This window comes from Macrobrachium rosenbergii, chromosome 53 (assembly GCF_040412425.1).
Source record: "Macrobrachium rosenbergii isolate ZJJX-2024 chromosome 53, ASM4041242v1, whole genome shotgun sequence".
NCBI lineage: Eukaryota > Metazoa > Arthropoda > Malacostraca > Decapoda > Palaemonidae > Macrobrachium > Macrobrachium rosenbergii.
Genome location: NC_089793.1, coordinates 54,402,464 through 54,425,942, shown reverse-complemented (window position 1 = coordinate 54,425,942; position 23,479 = coordinate 54,402,464).

Genomic DNA, 23,479 nt, shown 5'->3' with positions numbered 1-23,479 from the left:
GGAAAATTTAATGAGAGAGAGAGAGAGAGAGAGAGAGAGAGAGAGAGAGAGAGAGCCCAAGAAAAAAAATGCTAGGATGAAGTTTTATCTAAGCATAAAAGCGTTACCTGCGTAAATGTGCTTTCGACACTCCAAACAATAAACCAGAGAGAAATAAGTGCTTGTCTTTCTCTCAATCATCACAAGAAATGTTGAATTTCTGTAAGGAAAATGACAGCTACTCTAATTTTTACAATGAATTAAGGATAAACAAAAATAATTTTCTCCCACTTTTTCTCGTCTGGGAACTAGGTTAAGTAATCTTTCCTTCTTCAACTTCCTTATCGCCAAATTTCTTGTAACCGAAGTAGCAACAAATATCCTTTTTCTTGGGGATTATGAGACGGCGATAAAAATCAGCTGTCTTAACGAAAAGACCAATCACTTTCGTAGAAACTTGTTTTCTGTTGCGTCTCTTGATTTATTGTAATGACTTTCCATTAGGATAAAGGTTGGGATTTGGGAGTTAATTAGGAGATAATTTTTGCAAGAAAATCATGAAGCGTAACACATTGTATTCAATTCTGTTTTGAGATCATGTAATTTCATGAGAATAAAAAAGGTCTTTAAAGATTAGAGATGTCATTCTACACCGTGGAATATTTTTGTATTCAGATGATTTCATTTATAACAATGAAAACAAAAAAATCCGTTAGATTGTAATAATTTTATGGAAGTTACCGTTACTTTTATTACGGAAAAAAATACTTTTATTATGAATAAAGTCGTTTAATTCTTTAAAAGAATCTATATCCATATTTTATTATCCATGTCATCTCATATTTATGGAAAAATCGTTAAAGTTTACGAGTGAACAACATATTTCCAGAAGGGTCACGAGTGGAAAACTCTTGAAAATGTTTTTACGGAATGAGAAAGAGAAACAGAAAATTGGTATGAAAATAGAATTGTGAAACTGAGCGAAGAATTAATTACCTCTAATGCACCTTTACAAAAATCCCTATCGCTAACTCTTGCGAAGAAGCCAAAAAAAAAAAATAAATAAATAAAAAAATAAAAAAAATAAATAAATGAAAATAAAATAAATAAAAAAAATGCGATACATATTGAAAATAAAGATTAAATTGTGCTGAATCTCGATAATCAAACAGAGCAAATGAGGGCTTCATATGTGTTATGAGAATTAATATGAAAAGTGAAAATTGCAAAAATGCAGTCAAATTACATTAAAGCACTAAAATGACATTAGAAAAAAAAACAAAAACAAATAAAGGTTTGATATAATTTTGAAAGTAAAAGGCATGAAATTTAAATAGTATATTAAGGAAAATGCTTTTTAAATTTTTTTTTTTAAACTGCATCACTCGTATGAGAGTAATTGGTGCACTCATTCTACCCATAGATTAATTTACAGCGTAAAAGAATCAAATTGAAACCACTTAAGACGAACAGATAGTACAGGCTATCTTTATTCACAAGATGAAGCTTTCTATTGCTTTACAGCCTAAAATATATTCGTCTAAAATTGAAATAGGAAAAAAGGAAAGAACATTGTTGATCAGCGTTCAGCCGCTTTAAATTAAAAACAAAAGTTACGGAAAGAGAACACAAAAATCTATATGCATTGAATAGACATATATCACCTCTTTCTGAATTCAAAAAATGAAATTGAATAAGTATTAGTGTCAAGTGAGTCATGGATATTAGGGAATCCCGAAATCCTGTGAACGAGCAGCATTATTCCATTTTCTTTTATTCCTGACTATTAAATGAGGTGTTCCGCCCTTCTTAAAAACCCTTCATTACTGAGGAAAATTCTCTGTTACCTGTCTGACACTCAGAATATATTAGAGCCTTTATTAATAGGCCCTGCACACTGTATTGCAGTTACATATTATCTATGGCATTTCCATATCTAGAATTGTTCCAGATACAGAAGAATCGACATGGAGGTTTGAGCTTCAGTCGTTTCTCGATCGCAGTTTGGAGACGATACTGAACCTGTTGGTGTTATCGAAGATAAAAAGAGAAGGAGAAAGTGTAGAAGAATTTGTGAGAGGAAAAAGTCGTGACTTGCTTCCAAGCTGTTTTTTTTATAAATATGCATCCTTTGGTCAACCTGCTTTCATTAAATCTTTTACGGTCAGGTGAAAGCACCTCTCTCTCTCTCTCTCTCTCTCTCTCTCTCTCTCTCTCTCTCTCTCTCTCTCTATATATATATATATATATATATATATATATATATATATATATATATATATATATATATATATAATAGTTGATAATATGCATCCCACTCTAGAGCAAGATCTTATTCATATAAGAAATCGCCATTGTAGACGTCAGACATACGATGATAACTTAAGTAATGAGGCATTTTTCGCTTATCACCAACACCACTGAAATCTCAGTAGAAATTATAAAGACGACATCCGGATTATCACAACGACTCTGGCATCAAAACAGCATGTCACAATTAAAAGTCACGGTATCAGTTTCTAGTCAAATAGATATAATACGTCAACAATGTAATGGGAAAATAATGAATTCCCACTTCAGGGACGTTATTGTGACTCTCCTCTTGTGGCGAAGTCATCCTCAAGCTTCCCACATGCCCAGATAAAAAGGAAGGGGTGAGCAAAGTGTTAAGCGCCTGGCTCAAAAGAAATAAACAAACACAAAAGTTGACAATATGCTTTGGAGTCTGGAAGAGATTAACACTGGTCTCTTGTGTAAGTGAAGAGTGACGTCATGCTGGGACTGACACTCCCTTACTGGGTCATGTTGAATTTGTGAATAATGATATTTCGCATTACAGTTTTCCAGCAAACTTTTCCTTGTATCTTTCCAATTTGCAATCCTGCTTCCTAAATCTGTCCCTGTCTGGAGTGTGAATCCCTTTAAGCTGTTGCATTGAACTGAATATGAACTTAGGCCAAAAGGCCAAGCATTGGGCCCTATGAGGTCATTCAGAGGCAAAACGGAAATTGACAGTAAAAGGTTTGAAAGATGTAACAGGAGAGAAACCTCAAAGCAGTTGCACTATGAATCAGTTGTTAGGAGGGGTGCTAAGATCGAAGAAAGGGAATATGAAAGGAGGTACAGTAAAGGAACGAAAGGAGTTGCAACTGGCTGAAGGCACGCTGTAAAGATTTAGTAATGCCTACAGTGCACCGCACGAGGTGCAATGACGGCACTACCCCTCTACTGGGCTTTGTTGCGAAAATACATCATCATCATCACCCTATTCTTGCCCCTCTTTTACATACCAGTAACTAATTCGTCAAAAGGTCCAGCGTGATAATACAAATACCGCCCTTCTTACTCGATGGCTTTTTCGAAGTTAAATTTGGCAAGACCAGGATTGCAGAAATACTGTTTTGTCGCTCGGTTTCGGGTTTTAGTATTTCGGCCAAACATTAAAAAAAAAAAAATCATGCTAACCAACAAATTCTCTATTCTGTATGCGATTCACGAGTAGTTATGGAAAGGCAGAAAAATTTCTTTCATCCTTTCCATAATTTCATAAAAAGAAAAGACTCCATGGTACTCTTCCTTCTCTTTTGTCCCATTCATTAAAACTGAACGTTCGCAATCCCAGGTAAAACAGAAGTCTTTTATGCTCGCGTAAACTTCATAACCATTCTTTTGACATTGCGTCACCTAATTGCCTGATGATGCATACGTTTAAAACATTTTAAATGGCATATCATATCCCTTAATCTTATCTGTGGTATCAAGTTCTGTAGAGTCACTATTCTGCTTTGAGATTACATGATGGCTGAATACTAAGGGTGAGTTGGATTGAAAACATCTTTGACAGCTTTTACGTCTTTGCAAACATGAAAAATAACAGAGCCAAAGTCTCAACACTGGAACTCACAAATAAATAAAGTGAAAAATAAAGTCAAAGGAACTGCAGTCTCCATAAGTTGTTGTTCATTTTCTTTAAAATCAAGCCAATCATACGGAAATGGGTATCTTTATAGGTGCGTGTAAAGAGAGTCTATAGTGTACCAGTGCTATTCTGTTCGTAAAAGAGACTGTTCGAGGAAACAAATTATGGTAGACTACACCTGCATCTCAGAAGATTAGAACAGCTGGAGAAGCAGACTCGTTGATCTACAATGGTCCACCTCAGCAAGCCACAAAAAGAAGTGAAGATATGAACAGACGCACACATACTGAGAAATATGCGAGGTGGATGAAACAAATTACGGTTACAATCATTCCTAAACCCAATCTGACCAAAAATGAGACTACAGTAGCAATTTGTTACAGGTAAACCTCAAAGAGGCAGTTTCAGGATGAAGAATAGGTAGAAGAAACTATCATAAAAGTAACTAGCAAAAATTAAACAAAAGGAGACTATAGACATATTACGAAATTCTTTGGTACGCTGTACTCTATAGAAAAAATGCCAATCCTTTAGAGATGAAAAATAAAAAGAATAACGAAGTAGGGGAGAAAGTGAGACAGGTGGAAACTGCAGAAATATTAAGGATGAAATTTGAAAACTTTGGGGAGTGAAATTTTATATTCTAGAGAAGATCAAAGCAGAAGGGAAGGTATTCAATAAATGGACATTGGAATAGAATTTATATAAAAATAAAAAAACTTAAAGCCAGTGTAGTCAAGTGGAAATGAGTGATCTTTTTTAATTATTGCTGAATATAGTAAAAGAAATCAAAATTAAATACTGCAAGATTTGAATGGTGTAGTTAGTACTTTGTGAACGGCTGTAAAAGTGATTATTCAAGATGTACGAAGGTAAAATCAAAGTCTGAATGCTGGAAAAGCATGAGAAGTTGTTGATGGAATTACTGGTAAGTTCAGCAGTACATCAGTGAGAAAAAGCTACCAAAAGATCTCATGAAATTAATGCTAATACACTTATATAACAAGTTTGAAAAGTTGCATGTGAAGTTTTGATTTGGGAAGTAAAGCTGAGAATGAAGACCTGAAGGGAAAGAACAGGGTCGTCTCTGTGAGTGTTTTCATCAACTGTATTTATGGAAAACTGAAGGTGCTGATAAAGTGTGATGTAGAAGTAATGAGATGCAAATTCCATGATATTAAAGCTTGGATTAGAATAAATGACGGAAAGACCACAAGGTTGACGCATACTTGGATAGTAGACAATGAGAGTTCTATGAATCCTTTGCTGCTCAACAAACAAGATGATGTAATGACAAGAGGTCGTCGAGACGAAGAGTTGTAAGTGTCCATTTGGAACCTGTGAACTGAATGAATTTTTCGGTGTGAAATAATGTTGACAAATGACAATGGGGAAGGTCAGAGATGCCAGTGAATAAGGGCGGAGTTCGAAAGTAGACAGAAATTAGAAGAATGGAAGCTCGCTCGGCTATTTACAAGTGAACGTTATTTAACATGTGTGATCAGAAAACATCAAGAAAGATTAAGTAAAGCAAGATGACTGGAATATTTACGAGAGTTAAATGGACGTAGTTATAAATTCGAAGATTTTGATATATTAAGGAGACAGAGAGTTTTGTGCATACGTATAAAATCATCAAAAAAAATAGAATATTTGCAGATTTCATTTTTATATGACCAAATCATGACGTTGGAGTATATTGATCTCATTGCTTCTATTCTTTGAACGCACCTTGTATTGTCAAAGAAAATAAGACCATTTCTAAGGCGTCAGTGAGCAGAAATTTCAGGATAGCATGATACAGAGAATCATAGCGCTACGGATTAAACATACTAATTAGATTTTCCAGTTCCATGAATTATTCTTTCGTAAGAACTTTTGTCTCCTGTAATAGTTCATTAATGCAATATAAGCCTGTATTACAATACACACACAGACACACACACACACATATATATATATATATATATATATATATATATATATATATATATATATATATATATATATATATATATATATATATATATATATATATATATATATATATATATATATATATATACATATATATATACATATATATATATATATATATATATATATATATATATATATATATATATATATATATATATATATATATATATATATATATATATATATATATATATATATATATATATATATATATATATATATATATATATATATATATATATATATATATATATATATATCTGTGTGTGTGTGTAATGGAAAGTGTGTGCGTGTTCATGTGTGCCTCATGTGCTTTTGTAGTAGCTACGCGAGGACATATAGCTACAGCATATCTTTAGCCTTCTACACCAAATCGCTGACCTAGCTGTTTCTTGTACCAGTAGTTGGAAGTCAATAAAGGGCATTTGGCTGGGAACCTCATTTTCAAAGACTATTTACCACCCTCGTCAAAAGAAGAAATAGCCAATAAACACACACACACACACACACACTGCGCGCACACACACACACACACACACACACACACACACATATATATATATATATATATATATATATATATATATATATATATCTATATGCTCTTTAATGATGCATTGGTAATAACAATAGATACCTTAAAAGAAATTGCCACTCGCAAAATTTCAAATTCCAAATATGGGATTTTCCTTCGGAATGAAATTAGTCTGATTCGTATTAGTCCTTCAGCGTTGAAGGAATTTGAGCTATTGCTAGATGAATAGTTCATAAGCTGGCCCCAGACTTGGATGAACGTGGATGTCATTCAAACTTGAGAAGTTAATAATCCAGGTGCATTAGATAAGGCCTCTTCTCTGAAGGTACCATTTTCGCTTAATCATCTGTACGTAAATCATTGTTAATGGTCAATTTTTGAAATCTATATTGTTTTAAAATTATCTGTATCCACGAACATAAAAAATTGTGTGTGTATGTAGGTTTATCATTAGTTAAAAAGATCGAACCGAATTTTACCGTAAAGATTTCAACTTTCGGTTCAAATAGAAAATATCTGGAATTCTAAGTGACGCTCTCACCCTAATAAAAATCATTCGTTCTACCCCTACATATCAAAAAGATGAATCTGTCTGCGCACTCTCTCAATTAAACAGTAAGTATTGTTAGAGGAAATGTCCATTTCCCAAAATACCAAAAGGACTCTTGTCCATAACCACTCTGGAGTAATAGTTAGATGGGCGTTTCATCCCCCCACCTTTCACTGAGGTTTTCCTTTACTGACTGGAGTGTCTGTTCTGTTCTCTGTTCTACACTTTTTCTCTATCTCAATTAGTATGTAACCATGTATTCTGTACCGTCAGATTTGGTCGGTGCCATATACGCCATTGCTCTTCAACGTCTCAAGGTTGAGCTCTTGCACTGAAACAAAATTTCTGTTTCCCTCGTTTTTACTGATCATTGTTTTACTAATTATATATATTAACATATATTTGTTTTGAGTTATTATCATGAACATCTATTAACTATATATATATACAGTACGTGTTTAATTATGCATATTCATATATATATATATATATATATATATATATATATATATATATATATATATATATATATATATATATATATATATATATATATATATATATATATATATAATGTCTGTATATGTTAAGTTTATGCAAATTAACTGTCTCACATCTTAGTGATTAATGTCAATTTTAATTCAACGATTTCTGATTGTGCGGTCTCTTGGTTTCACGATAAATCTGCTGCGCCAAGAAATTCGTCCTGCAGAAATAATAGTTTTGGATAAGCGAATAAGGAAGCCAATGTCAGATAAACATGTCGTACTTAAAGCATTGTAGGGTAAGAAGATGATGAGCAGCAAGTGAATGCTTTTGTAACAATTATGTTATCCTCTTCATCGATGATAAGGTTCTTAATATTAGCAATTGATTATTTATTAACTGTGCTTTTGTTGTTGCATTTTAAAATAAGTATAGTAAGTTATCTTTGTTTTCTTGAACCCTAATATTATTTTTATTATTATTATACCTCCCAGATTACGACTGCAAAGCAAAAAACATCCACATAACCAACAAAGTTCAGAAGCAGTTTAACGATACTCCACGTATATAATATTGAGACCCATGAGACTATTGGAGGATCTCATGAGTCAGTTTCTAAGGCTACCTCTCTCTCTCTCTCTCTCTCTCTCTCTCTCTCTCTCTCTCTCTCTCTCTCTCTCTCTCTCTCTCTCTCTCTCGGATTTTTCATTATACACGACAGTTGGGGGAACGAGTTTATCGACAACAGCACGGGGGAACACCAGTATAATCTTTGTATGCCCAGGAATGTTGCAATGAAATTTGTGACTGTTTGGTCGGTTATTTTATTAAAAAAAATCAAACTAACGGTAATTTTTCTTCGTATAATTTTACTTTTCATGAACCTGGCATTTTTTTAGGAAAATTATTTTCCTAAACTTTTGGGAGGAAAAAGAACAAAGCACTAAGAGTCCACAAAGGATGATGATTGTTTAACCCAGAATAAGTGCATGATGCTTCCCCAACAAATTCCAAAGCTATACTTATAAACAATGAACTAATAAAGAAAGACAATGCATCTTTTTGTATCTACGTAATTACGTTGCAAAAATATTAGTGTTGAGAAGACAAAATAATGGAGTACTTGCAAGTCAGAGAAATGATTCGTTCTGATTTTTATCGATCATTGCTGCCTGAACATCAAGTTTCCTAAAATGACGTAGAAGAGAAGCGGGTGAGGTCTGTGAGAACTAATTATTCTGAAATAAATGTGAACTGCATTTTACTCTCAGAATAACAAAATGCAAATTTACACTGATTTATTTAAGTGATTGACACAAAAAAGCAGGAAAAACGAAAACAAGAGAATGAAACTAAATAAATAGCGCGTTTAATCTAAAGAAACTCTTTGTAATACATCGAATAATATTAACATAACAAGACAAACATCAATTGCTATCAGTTTCAAAAACGTGTTACTTCATTTTCTCATGGATATTACGTCAAATTTATCAGAGGGTTTTCATTGAATTATGAGGGAAAGTAATCCATTGTGCTCGGAACTTCAGCCCAAATTTTTTTAATTCGAGACCAGATTCAAATGGCGGGTAATGCATCTTTATAACACTCTACTATTTCCTCTAAATATCTGGGTTTTTATTGCCCAAATTATCTTAGGCCAGTTCAGATCAATCCCTGATATTCTCTCCGGATAGGGAGAATTACGTTAGTTGAAAGATACCAATAACTTCAGTTCCCAGTTACTTTTTCCAAACAAACCGTACGAAATACAATTTACATGTAATAATTTAATCGATCATAAGCCCGAGGTGTGGTATTTTGAGCTCAAATATTCGTCTGAAATAGGTAAGCTGAAGTGAATTTGGCGCCAGTCACCTCCTGTCTCTCTTCACTAAATTCCTTCCATTGCTCTCATTTACTTCAAGCTTTAACCCTTCCTTTCCCAAGCTTCCCTTTGTGTGACGGCGAGCACGTATTTCTTTCTTCAAAACCCCAATCCGCACGATTCCATTACTGTGATTAAGTGATTTCTCATTTTTATAATCTGGGCTACGTAATGTTTAGAATTTAAGAACGTGCATTTGTGTAATACTTTTATAGGGAGATTTCATTTCTCTTTTGTGTGATATTAACTCCGGACCTCTCTTACAGGAGCCCTCCTGTCCTGCCCAGTATGTAATCATATACCCTAGTTCATGACTGCCATCCAAATTTCGCAACCATTCCTGATTGCAGCCTGAAAGCGGAAATCCAGTTGCTACAAGAGAATCATTTTAATTAATTGATTCCATTACCCTGGAGTTCACCCCTTCAAATGAATTACCCTAGTGACGATTTAATGTAATTTTAACATAACCGAGTTATTGTTATAACGGGGATTGTTGTACTTTTGGCCCCCCCTATTTACATTGCTCATTTGCTAAGTACTGCATTATTGCTCTACCGTATTTAATTTATGTGTTTTAATGGGCTTGCATTTTACATTCTTTTTTGGGTCTTGCATATTTGCCTCATTCTCTGTAAATAAACCCCTTTTAAATTGCCAAAGAATTCTAATTCCAAATGGCGACCTTCCATTTATTACTCAAACCAGGAAGTTCTAAGGTGAGTTCCCTGTAATCTCCTCTTTTGTTTACAAACTTGGGCCCCCTTTGGTTTAGAAGCAGTCAACCAATGTAGAATTGCTCCAATTCTCTCCAACCAAAGGACCCAGTTTGGAACAATATATATATATATATATATATATATATATATATATATATATATATATATATATATATATATATATATATATATATATATATATATATATATATATATATATATATATATATATATGAAATTTTATCACACCATGATTTATACAATCATGAAGCTACAAATGTCGCTTAATGTCCAAATTCACGCTACCTTGGGAATATCTCCGATGGAGAATTATCACCGAAGGGGAATTTATATGTGATAAATGAATTGGTACGCCATGGTAATGTCTACTGGAGTCTCTGAATAGGACCGTGTCAAGGGTTCGCGTCTCAACGGTGCCATTTCATTTATCACTTATATAAATTCCCATTCGGTGATAATTCTCCATCGGAATATTCCGAGGTACCGTGAATTTGATAATATGACATTTGTATGATTATATATATATATATATATATATATATATATATATATATATATATATATATATATATATATATATATATATATATATATATATATATATATATATATATATATATTCGTGATGAGCTGATGTGATATTAACTGTTCATATTATGATAAATGCAAGACAAAGCAGGAGTTATAGAATACACAGAAATGAATCTTACCACCCTCTTGGTTGTATTATTGGAGGTAAACTCCAGATTAAGCATGGAAATTATAAAAAAATAAAAAGTTTGAATATATATTTTCGTGATGCACTGAAGTGATAGTTATCTGGTAATAGAACGGGTGCAGTGCAAGTGCTTGGGAATTATAAATATACAAAATGAATCATATAATCCCCTCTTGGTTGTATTATTGGAGATATAAACTCAGATTAAGCATAGAATTTTTAAAGTTAAAGGTTTAAATATATATTTTCGTGATGAACTGATGCAAGATAGATATTTCAGGATTTCCGCGAAAAGGAGATAAGTAATCAAATCAATATCATATAGATATGCAATAAAAAAACTATAGGGCTGAAATTATTAAGCAGTCACTATGAAAGTGAAATAATCAATATAAGAAATCTATATCGATGATATATGTAAAAGACACGGTGAAAAGGAAAAACATAAAAACATCAGAAGCGGATGCAACGTTAATTAGAAATACCGAGAAACTTTCGACAAAAGGCAATGGTGGGGACATTAACACACAATTTCGTTGTGAACTTAAGAAATGGGAAAAGTTAGAGGACCGCGAAATTGGAACAAAGTTGTTTTAAGACCGTCACGAAAAATTCATGAAAATGATATGGCACAAACGAGTGGTAGCTTGAAATTCATTGCACAAATGAAATAATAATACAGTCAGCAATTGCACAATTGCACTGGATGATCTGAGGAATTTTAAGACTAGATATTCTTTTCTTTCTCTTCTATCTCTCTCTCTCTCACTTCTCATTCTACTCACCCTCCCGCATGTGCGGAATAAATTGGATAGCAGGTGCCTTCAGCCTCTTTTGTCTTAAGCAAGACCGCATAATAAAGACTTGAAATAACACGCAAAATATTATAAAAATATAATGTAAAGGCTCACATAAAGGAAATCCATATGGGTAACAAAGGATGATCGAGTAATATAATTTAAAAATGGGTATTCTTATGATACAGGTTCGTTTCAATAAAGCAAAATTATTCACATGTTTATAACACCAGCAAAATATTACATTATATATATATATATATATATATATATATATATATATATATATATATATATATATATATATATATATATATATATATATATATATATATATATATAGATATATATATATATATATATATATATATATATATATATATATATATATATATATATATATATATATATATATATATATATATATTTCAATGAAAAACACTTCTTTCAAGCAACCTCACCTATTTTAATTATTATGTAACTGATAAAGAATTCAAGTCATTTTAATTATTTCTTAAATAGAAGGAAGTATGGGTTCATTCGCCCTTTCATCAGTTCTTCACCCTTCCCTCTCTCTGTTCAAAATGACGGCCTAAAATTCTGATTCTAGGTGTGGCCTCCGAAGATGCAAATTCCTCACCGGTGTCGGACGACCGGAAGGGGAGGAGCCAAAAAGAGAAAGTCTGGCTGCCCTGGCTGGCCACGTGGGAATGCCCCACGTGCACAATGCTACATTACACAAGGCAGAGATTGACCTTTGAACCACCTACCTGGATACCAAGGCGTAATTCCCCGAGGCCATAACTGGACCATGCAACAGCAGTCAGAAAGGGAAACGTTCAGAACCCCACTAAGGACAGAAGTCCTTACTTTTGCCTGTCCCTTGTACCCTCCACGCGTTCGACACCATGGTTCGGACCAGTACATTTTTGTCGTGGTCTCCCTTCATTTTCCTTCCTGCAGCGCCGGCGCCCCTATTGAATGAAGATATCGTCATCTTGACAAAGGTAATGTACTAGAGTAAGGTTTCTTAGTCAGTCACAATCCTGTTAGTTCTCTGTCTGATTTACTTTCTATTTCCACTGTGAGATCATTTTCAGTAATTGTGTTGAAGTATCAAGTGTTAAGGTAATTATGCATTTAGTGTTGAACTGTGTTATTTGGCACCATTTGTGCATTCCCTCAGTTCCCCTTGAGCATCTTATTATTATTGCATTCTTGCATTTCTTGCAGATCAGCCTTAGCAGTGGAACCAATCTCGGCTCTATCCCCATGTGCAGTGGCCTTATGACATCCCCTTAACCTACCTCTCTGCAATGTCCCTGTTATGAAGACATCATCGGTGTAGATTATTGCTCCTGTGTAGAATTCATTAACATTCAGCAGGACCCTGTTATTGCCTGTCCCGTAATTCTTCATTCTTCTGATCTGTTTATTATGTAAAAGAATTAATTAAGAGAACCTTTGAGTTTGCATAATCTTCCCTCACACGAAGAAGGCCTAAGCCAACAGTTTTTCCGTGATTTATTCATCTACAGAGTTGCCTTAATCAGTCTATTTAGTCAGATGTTTTAGTAAAATACAGTAGATTTCTTGATAATGTAAAGAACTCCCTGCAATCATCCGTTGCCACCCAGAATCAAGTATCAAAGATATATATATATATATATATATATATATATATATATATATATATATATATATATATACATATATATATATATATATATATATATATATATATATATATATATATATATATATATACATATACATATATACATATATATATATATATATATATATATATATATATATATATATATATATATATATATATATATATATATATATATATATATATATATATATATGTAATATATATATATATATATATATATATATATATATATATATATATATATATATATATATATATATATATATATATATATATATATATATATATATATATATATATATATATATATATATATATATATATATATATATATATATATATATATATATATATATATATATATATATATATACATGGAGCCTCGATGGCTCGGTTTGTAGAAACAGCAACCTCAGACTTCACAAGGTCTGTGGCGAGGTTCAATCCCGCAACCGACTGGTCAGAGAAGGCGGACACTTTGCTGTCCGTGTAGACACCCCGGGGTTATGTATGTAATCAACGGATAGGTTTGCTGAAAGCAAATGGGTGTTACAGACTAATACACACATAAACAAAGCCACTCCAACATCTAAAAAACATAGCAAGACACCTCGTCGTCTCGAACTGTCGACCTACCCGCCCAGTTCTCTCGCTGCTGGGAGAAAGGGGCTGGGATTTGGTACAATACATATACACATTCGTTACCGGGGTCTAAGTGATGTCAGGCAGGGCAGCCGATCGAGGCTACGGCCTACCCCACCGCCAAATCAAAGTCCTTAAAAAGAAGGCATCATTACCTCCATATAAAAATTGGAAAAAGTACGTTAAAATGATGAAGAAGAATAAATATATATATATATATATATATATATATATATATATATATATATATATATATATATATATATATATATATATATTTAAAAAATCACAGTAAATGCAAGTGACTTCAGTGTATAAATGAGTCCCACAGAAAAATGACAGGCAGAAGTTCAGTACCAAGTGCTTTCAAGTTTATTAACGCATCGTCTTGGCAAAAATAAGACACAGATGAAAAGAAGGTTACAAAGTAAACAAAAAGAACATGAATTCCAGATGGTCAATTGTTAAAGGGTAATAAACAGAAAGATAGTCCATGATAATCCTGGATCTAGCAGTCATAAACTAAAACCATAGACCTAACTACAAAGAGATACGGAAGTTTAGCCATACAAAATCCAAATACATGTATAAAATTGCATACCAGATGGTTAATTGCAAGGGTAATAAACAAACAGGTATTCTAGGAAAATCCGGGATCATGTGTGATCTAGGATTTTCCTGGAAGAGGCCGAAGGTAGAGAGAGGTCCAGAATACGAAGGCCAGGCTACACGGGAAATGGAGGATAAGGATTTATGAAAGACAGCACACGGAATCAGATCAATACGGTCTTTAATTCCCATTCCAGATGCATATAAATTCAACAAGAATGCATGTCTGGTCATTATACAGTTACTGAACGATGGGGACAGTTAAACCCTGAAAGATTATAACTTCTGTGAATATAATCTCAGTAAAATACCATCCTGTTTAATTGAGGTCTTTATATATATATATATATATATATATATATATATATATATATATATATATATATATATATATATATATATATATATATATATATATATATATATATATATATATATATATATATATATATATACTTATGGACACTGGGCTTAACTTAGTGACCAAATTCAGGTAAGACAATGACCCAGTGTGCCATGGGACTGCAATGGTGTCAATCTAGCATTCCTCTCTCCAATAACCCCTCCTTTTACCAACTCTCTGTGTGCCATATCTCTGCCTTTAGGCTTGTGGATGCAACCACCGCCATCTTGTGAAAGTTTACCCTGAGGTTACCCCTTGCCCAGTCAGAGAAGCATGGCCCAGAGAGACTATTCATTCTGCTACTGGGGCTGTTTCAAGCGGAAGTGTATTCCTGCTCTACATCACAGAGGCTACCATTTGCCTTGTGCCACGTGAACCAATTTTGGGACCCCAACTCATTAAAGGAGGGATCATTTCGGATACCCAAGATAAGTCTAAAACGTTCACATAAATTCGGCTGCCCATTTTCCTTCAACTATATTCTATTTTCCACGGCCTCTCACTTGTATCTCTTTCTCTCTCTCTCTCTCTCTCTCTTGTCACTATATGTCACACCTTGGACCCAATACTTCTCTTCAATGCCAAAGCCTCCCACTGCTTTTATGCTTAGTTAATTTCAAGATTTGAAAGTGATACCAAGACGTCTTTTACCAGGTTGTTCTGTCCATGTGCTGCTTGAGTGGTTAGAGAAATCTTTCAGCATTTGGGCGTGATATTGTAGGAGTTACGATAACTCGATGATATATATTTAGAGCTTTAATGCATGCTGCTCATAGAGGTAATTCGACACCTCTGGTTTTTTCAGAGGAATGTTTTTATCATGATGTAAGACAATATCAGCTTGTACACCGTCACCCGTCTGCTCCACGTGTGACAGAGCAAGGATTTTTACCTCTCTACAGCACCGCTGTATTTTATCATTTCATTTCATATATTGTACTACCACGTGTGTCAGTTGTATAACTCTTTGTGGACTATTGTTATTATTTGTTAGGTAAATGTTGTTTATCGTTAACTGAGTATAATTACACCTAACAGTAACCTGACGAAGGGAGAAATCAAGGTTAGTGTTCCCTGTCTTTTTATTCTTCTTTGTTCTTTTTGTATTACTGTCAGCCATTTTATAGCATTCCGTTGCCAAGGCCATGGCTCACAAGTTAAAAAAATAATGTGTGTGTATATATATATATATATATATATATATATATATATATATATATATATATATATATATATATATATATATATATATATATATATATATATATATATATATATATATATATATATATGTATATATATATATATATATATATATATATATATATATATATATATATATATATATATATATATATATGTATGTATATATATATGTGTGTGTGTGTGTGTGTGTGTGTGTGTGTGTGTGCATGTGTATTTGTGTGTGTGTTTGTATGTGTGTCTCTCACCTTTCGCATGGGACTTCCATAGGGGAAGTCTTCTAATTTCTCAGCAACTCCTTAGGTGTGAGGTTGCACGCCCAACGCCTTTTTCTTTACTCCAGCAGACACTGGTACAAATTTACATCCTCAGGCCTAAAAACCGTGAGCTGAACGCTGCACCACTCAGCTAAGACGCCCACTTTGGCTGATTACGTCAAATAATCTTCAAGACTCTATTAATCAAAGAGAGGAAAGGATATCATTTCGCTATGCACTCTTTCACAACATTATTTTTTTCTCATTCTCATCAAACTCAAAAGAGCAGATTACACCTGGACTTATGTAATTCACGTGGTGTATTTTGTTTAATTATTTTTTTCTTTTAATCAAATCCTCCGGTAATATTCAGTTATGTTTGGCGTCGTACAAATGGCAAGTCACTTTACAAAAAGGCATCAGTAACGGAAAAGGCTATAACGAAAGTGGTAGTCAGATTTATATTAATAAAATAATGAAAATAATATATCGAAAGTAATAATGATATTTATTAGAATATTAATTTAATTGGTATTAACGATATTCCATATGATAATAAAAAAAGATAAGACGATAATGGATGATGGGACAGCAAAATAGTGTTGCCGATTAAACTGAAATTACCCATCTACAAACAAAATAACCTCGACAGATGCTTTAAACAGAAAAAATTATTTTCAAAATTTCCTCCACTATCTAAAACAACAGGGAAAAGATTTCTAAGATAAAGATGAAGGCGCTAACGGACGCAGAAAAAAAAAAAAACACTTGAAAGAGTCACCAAAGGTAAACTTTCCGTTATTTCAACTTTCCCACAATTACCTTTCACTTTCATTTTGTTTTAGATTCCCTTTTCCTTCTCTTTTACCGCCATGAAAAAAAGAGATTTGATCTTTAGTATTAATTAATGTTAGTTTCTTCACACTTTCCTTCAATATCCTACCTAAATAAAGGGAAAATGAATGCAAATACAGATAGAGAGAGAGAGAGAGAGAGAGAGAGAGAGAGAGAGAGAGAGGAGAGAGATGAACATCAGGAAATACAAGCTCTTTTTGATCTTCAGGAGGACAATTTGAACCCTGAAAACTTGAGTCTTGTTTCCAAAAAATGAATCTTAGGGAATTCCTGAATCTCGAGCAGCTGCAGGGACAAAAGAAATGGAATAGTAGACACTGAGGAGGAAGAGCTGTTAGTCTCGCACGAAAGTGAGTGTGTACTCTGTGAAAGTAAAATAAAGTATGAACCGTTGGAGAGGGGCAAAAGAATCATTTTTGGATTGTTGATCCTTGGGAAAATATGCTACCATTTCTACAAAAGGTATAAGCACTTAAGTGCTCATATAATATATTTAACATTAAGTATTCTATTGTCGCGATACGAGAAAATTCTTTTGGAGTCTCAAGAGTGAGTCATGCTTATAGCTTTCTACGAGACTGGAATGAAAAAATCATACCTCTTTTCCCCTTGCAAATTTTATTGGTCTTTACTCTTAATGTTATCGTTCATATATTGTTGCTTCAAGAATTCTGGACAAGAATATAACAAATATTTTTTCTATCTGAGAAGCTAAGAATTTGGCTTGAATAAAATACAAAAATGTTTTCCTTGGTTTTCTGTCCATCATAAAAGAGAATTTTTATTTTAATTCGACACTTTTAGTTAAACTTAAAGGGACGGTCAACTTGATGACAATAAACACTTGAAAATCTGCTGATATAGATATGGAGCCTGTATTGCTCTAGAACAGAAAGTTCTTATTCGTCGGGGAGGGGTCTTTCAGTAATTCCCAGGGGTGGGGGCCGCCTAATTATAATCGTTATTTCTCTTAACCTGAAGCAGTGTCAAGTATCTCAATAATTTATCCCCCTCAAAAAAAAACTTCTCTTTCTTTTTTTTTATTTTTCTTTAAATCTCGGAGGGGTAATTCAAATCTCAGTGGGCGTGGTAATAAAAGGTCAAGAACCAATCGAAGTTATGCAGAAAAGTCACTTATGGGATTAACACAAAAAAAATTCTCTATCAACACAAAACCTTATAATCGTTTATGCTGTTAACACAAGACCTCTAGAAGTTAACAGAAAGTTGCTATGTGGAAGGTCACTGATGTGTTCAAAATAGTTTTTCAACTTAACAAAATTCCCTGTTAACACCCCTAGAAGTTAGGTATGCAAAAGGCCAAACTGCAAAACCTCTTCAGAAAAGTCTTTGCCAACACAAAACCTCTAGTTAGGTATGTGGAAAGGTCATATGCTTTTTTCACTTATGTTGTTCCTTTAAATCTCAGAAAAGTCACTTATGCTGTTAACACAAAACCTCGTGGAAAGACTTATGCTGACCAAAATCTCACAGTTAAGGGTTGGTATGCAGAAAGGTCATATGCTGTTAACACAATACCTCTAGAAAATATGTGGAAAGGTTGTTAAACCACTGCAGAAAGGTTACTTATGCTGTTAACACAAAACTTCTAGAATTTCGGTATGCAGAAAGGTTACTTATGCAGTTAACACAAAACTTCTAGAATTTCGGTATGCAGAAAGGTTACTTATGCTGTTAACACAAAACTTCTAGAATTTCTGCAGAAAAGGTTATTATGCTGTTATGTGGAAAGGTTCATGCAGTTCTAGAAGTTCAGTATGTAGAAAGGTCAATACAAAAGCCTTCAAAAGTTAGGTATGTGGAAATGTCACTTATGCTGTTAACACAAAACCTTTAGAAGTTCGGTATGAAGAAAGTTAACTTATGCTGTTCTTACAAAACCTCTAGAAGTTAGGCATGTGGAAAGGTCACTGACGTTGTTAACACAAAATCTTTAGAAGTTCGGTATGCAGAAAGGTCACTCATGCTGCTAATGCAAAACCTCCAAAAGTTGGTATGCAGAAAGGTAACTTATGCTTTTCATACAAAACCTTTAGAAGTTAGGTATCTGGAAAGGTCACTGATGCTGTTGACACCAAACCTCTAGTAGTTGGTATACTTTCCTTATGCTCTCAATGCAAAACCTCCAGAAGTTGGTATGCATATACAAATTGTCACTTATGCTGTTAACGCAAAACCCCTAGAAGTTCAGTATGCAGAAAGGTCACTTATGCTGTTAATGCAAAACCTCTAGAAGTTCGGTATCCAGAAAGGTCACTTATGATGTTAACACAAAACCTTTAAATGTCCGATATGCAAAAAGGTTACTTATACTGTTAATGCAAAACTTCTTGATGTTCGGTATGTGGAAAGGTCACTTATGCTGTTAGCACAAAACCTCTAGAAGTTCGGTATGCAGAAAGGTCACTTATGCTGTTAACACAAAACCTCCGAGGTCGACTTAACTCTTTGTTCTGCAGGTTCCTTTGAATTCTCTTTCGAATTAATATTTCGAATATTTTCCCCTTAAAAATCTGAATTTTCCGATGAAACAACAAATACTACAGACTTCGGACATCATTAATTTTTTTACTTTTCCTCATTTATCTCTCATATTGCATACTCGTATCTCTTATAGTAGCTATCTAAAGTTGCTTTCCACTGATCACCTTCTTTTCTTTTCCATCTCTTTCTCTCTTTCTGTTTTTGGACATTGTATTAGAAGTGTCCATTCATGCATCAATTGAGAAAATTTTGTAGCACTTTCTCTCCCCTAATTATTAAGGAAAGGCCAAAACCTAATGACACTTCGCTTGTGTCAAAGCTAACGGCCATAGTTTTTTGCACTAATTACTTATACATTGGATAATGAAGTTTATTAATTTTAAACTAAATCTATGCAAATGATAACTGTTTCGTAAGTTACAAGAGTGGATATTTTTATTCCTTGAAGGTTTCTGTAATTACAAATCTAAAGTCACAAAAATCCCAAATGCATTATAATTCTGTGTTTGTTAAAAAAAAAAAAATCTAAGAACAACCGATAACGAGCATTCACTTTCCCTCCTGCATTTGTCTTAGCGACCACTTAGAGTAGCATAGGTTAGGAAGGCAGCCGTATTTTTGGTCCTTCCAGGATATGGTCCTTTACTCATGCTGACACAAGGCTTTGGGACAAGTCTTTTTCAAGTGGTAGAACCGACTTCTGGGGTGGAGCAGAACCACAAATTCAGTGTCAGGTCTCATGAAATTCTATCTGCTTCATTTAATGATGAATAAAAAATATTAAAACCTAAAATCTTAAAAGTAAAGAATTTTTGAGACACCAGGATTTTCTTACAATTAATCATGTTTACAAAAATAAAAGCGTGGGTGCCAAACTTGGAAGGAAATGATAAAAAAAAAATCTACGCTTTTATTTTTGAACATTATCAATAGTAAGAAAATCATAGTGTGTCTCAAGAAATTATTTTTACTTTTAGTGTATTTTAATAAAACCGTTTAAATTTTTCCTTCTTTTTGTTTTATACTTTTAGTTTTACAGAAATTGTAACCGATTTATGATTGTAGCTAACGAAATTGATATCATGTCGAGCCAAAGAAGATTTGAAAAATCCATAGAGTTATTAACGTAGTCTACCAAGTCAAAGAAGGTATGAAAAATCCAAAGATTTTCATATAAATCCTGAGATACTGGGAGAGGTCACTGTAGGGTCACTAGAGGTCACTGCTAACCTTCTCATTATGTAGATGTCACAGGGACGGAGTACCCTGACATTTCAAGTCCATCGGATGAAGGGAACAGATCGAAAATTGAGTTACAAGATTTGACCCAAACAGACAGACAGACGCAGAAGTCAAGTTAAATAAAAGCATGTAAAAAATAGGAATAGAATACAGTCTCCTTCAAAATGTGTTGAAAGCGGTTTTCCTATTTAGAATTATTAAGTATTATATAAGTGTATTTCTCATGAATGTTCAGTCCTTTTTATTTCCATTTTAATAACCTAAGCGTTTGTGGGATTATTTATGGCTACGCATCAGCAGCACGCAGCACCCTTGGAGAGTGTTAGAACCTGTAATTACAAATATCTCCCGACAAAGGAATTACCTATTTAATCGTTGCGCTGACTTTGCCAGCGTTAATTAGCTTTTATTTTCACTACTCGCTCCTTCCTTCAGCTCGCGTGAGTTAGATAAATTTTTGAATAATATATTACAATGTTTTTGGTTAGTTTATGATATCTAAAACTGAAAGTAAATAATGGACATTCGAAGAAAGGTTTGAAATAAGAACAATGATTGTTTTGTCCATATAATATTATTTTCGCATCTTCAAGTTCATGCTATAGACAACGTTTTATTGTGGTACACAAAATAATGTGAACTGAATTGACTGATTGCTGATTATGAAACGTCTGGCGTCATTCACCACGGTAAAAATACGACCTACAGTGTAAGGGCTGCATTTTCACCGTCATGTACTACATTGTCTAATATTAAGTGCACTGATATCATATACCATGATAGTTTATTTGCCTGAGAGATTTCCTGAAGCAGACAATTACCAATAATGACAACCAATGGGAGACAATTTCTTGTCAATCGTAAGACTGCAAATGGCCAACCTGTAGACAGAGCCATTAAGAGCTATAGGATGCGCTGTTGTCTCTTGCGAATGTGCAGTCAGAGTCACCTGGAATCTTCAACAACCCTTACTTGATGACATTCTTGATGAGAAATAATATCCTCCTTTCAAAAACAAAGCGCAGATGTTTTTATCTGTTTATGCAGTACGAACTACGCGGCTATGTTTTATTCGAAATTATCAATATTCAATGTCAACGCACACACACACATAAATCTGCATATGTTAATTCTTAAATTGCACCTTCTCAGCATTCTCCTTACTTTATTTGAGCCATCATTCCAGTCTTTTACTTTGAACTCTTTGGAACTATTTTCTTTTACCTGCAAAGCCTCTCTCAAAAACACCTTTCCTTCTATTTTGCTTATCTGTTTTCTCTCTATTTCTGGTGAATGCTTATTCTCTGCTCATTTTCCACCCTGCTTTCACCTTTGATTTTAGCATGCGATCTTAGTCTTTTCCTTTTCTTGCAATTTCATCGTCTAATCTTAGCATCCACATATTCCTTTCCTCTCGTGCTCCTGAATGTTCTAATAAAACCGCCTCCTCCTTTTTCGATAGCGCTTTTGACCTACTATGCATTTCGTAAACAACTTTTAAACCAATTATCGATTTCCATTGCTGAGTGTTTCAGACTTCGTCCTAATTTTTGTACATTTGCCGTATGAGTTTCAGTAAAGTTTTTAAGAAAATGAGGTTAAAGCTGCGCTTAGCCACCCAACCATCCGCAAAAGTGGTGACGTGTATCAGTGACGTCGGTATAGCGTATCCTCCACTATACCTTTTCAAATGGTTGTTTGACTTATAGTTAAGTGTCATTTTACCTATCCTGGGCAATACGAAATTTTTAAAGCAAATAAATATATTGTTTGATGATACATAAATTTTTTTTAATAATTGTTTTAATTTATTAATTTTATTTATTTTTTAGTTATATACATTTATTTATATATATTTATTTCTATTAGCATACCAAGCTAAAATGGGGCTTAAAACCATCTGATATACTGGCAAATATTTAAGTTTCGGCAATGGCTTCCTAAAATAATTTTATAACTAATTACAGGAAGACAGATAAATAATGGGTGGACAAAATAAACCAAAATGTGGACATAATATTTATTTAATCATCATCACTATCGAGGAACAGATCTTTTTCGTCGTCGCTGTCAATGTTGATGACGACGGGATCTACACTGTCTTGAATGTTATCTGACGTCCAGTGATTGTCTTCCAAAGACCTCGATCTTCTGACTGCACCAGCCCACATATCCCCTGCTACAGGAAGCCTGGCCTCTTCAAGCCTGGCGTGAAGATCAGCACGGGTGAACCGCTGCAATGAGGAGCGCACCTGTCGCTTCACGTAGTGAGTGGGCGGCAGGTGAACCACTTCATGGCCCCATTCACAGATTAAATTGTCAACCGTGTAAATAGGTTTTGGCCACTTCTGCCTGCATATCTGTAGCAGCTCTGGGCGTGTTGTGTGCGTTGGATGTGGTATTTTGCAGGACTTGAGCCAATTTACCAAATCTTCTTTTTTTGTAGCTGTTGTTGGGCAGCGGCTCTCCTCCGTCATTTGGATGTGGTAGGGT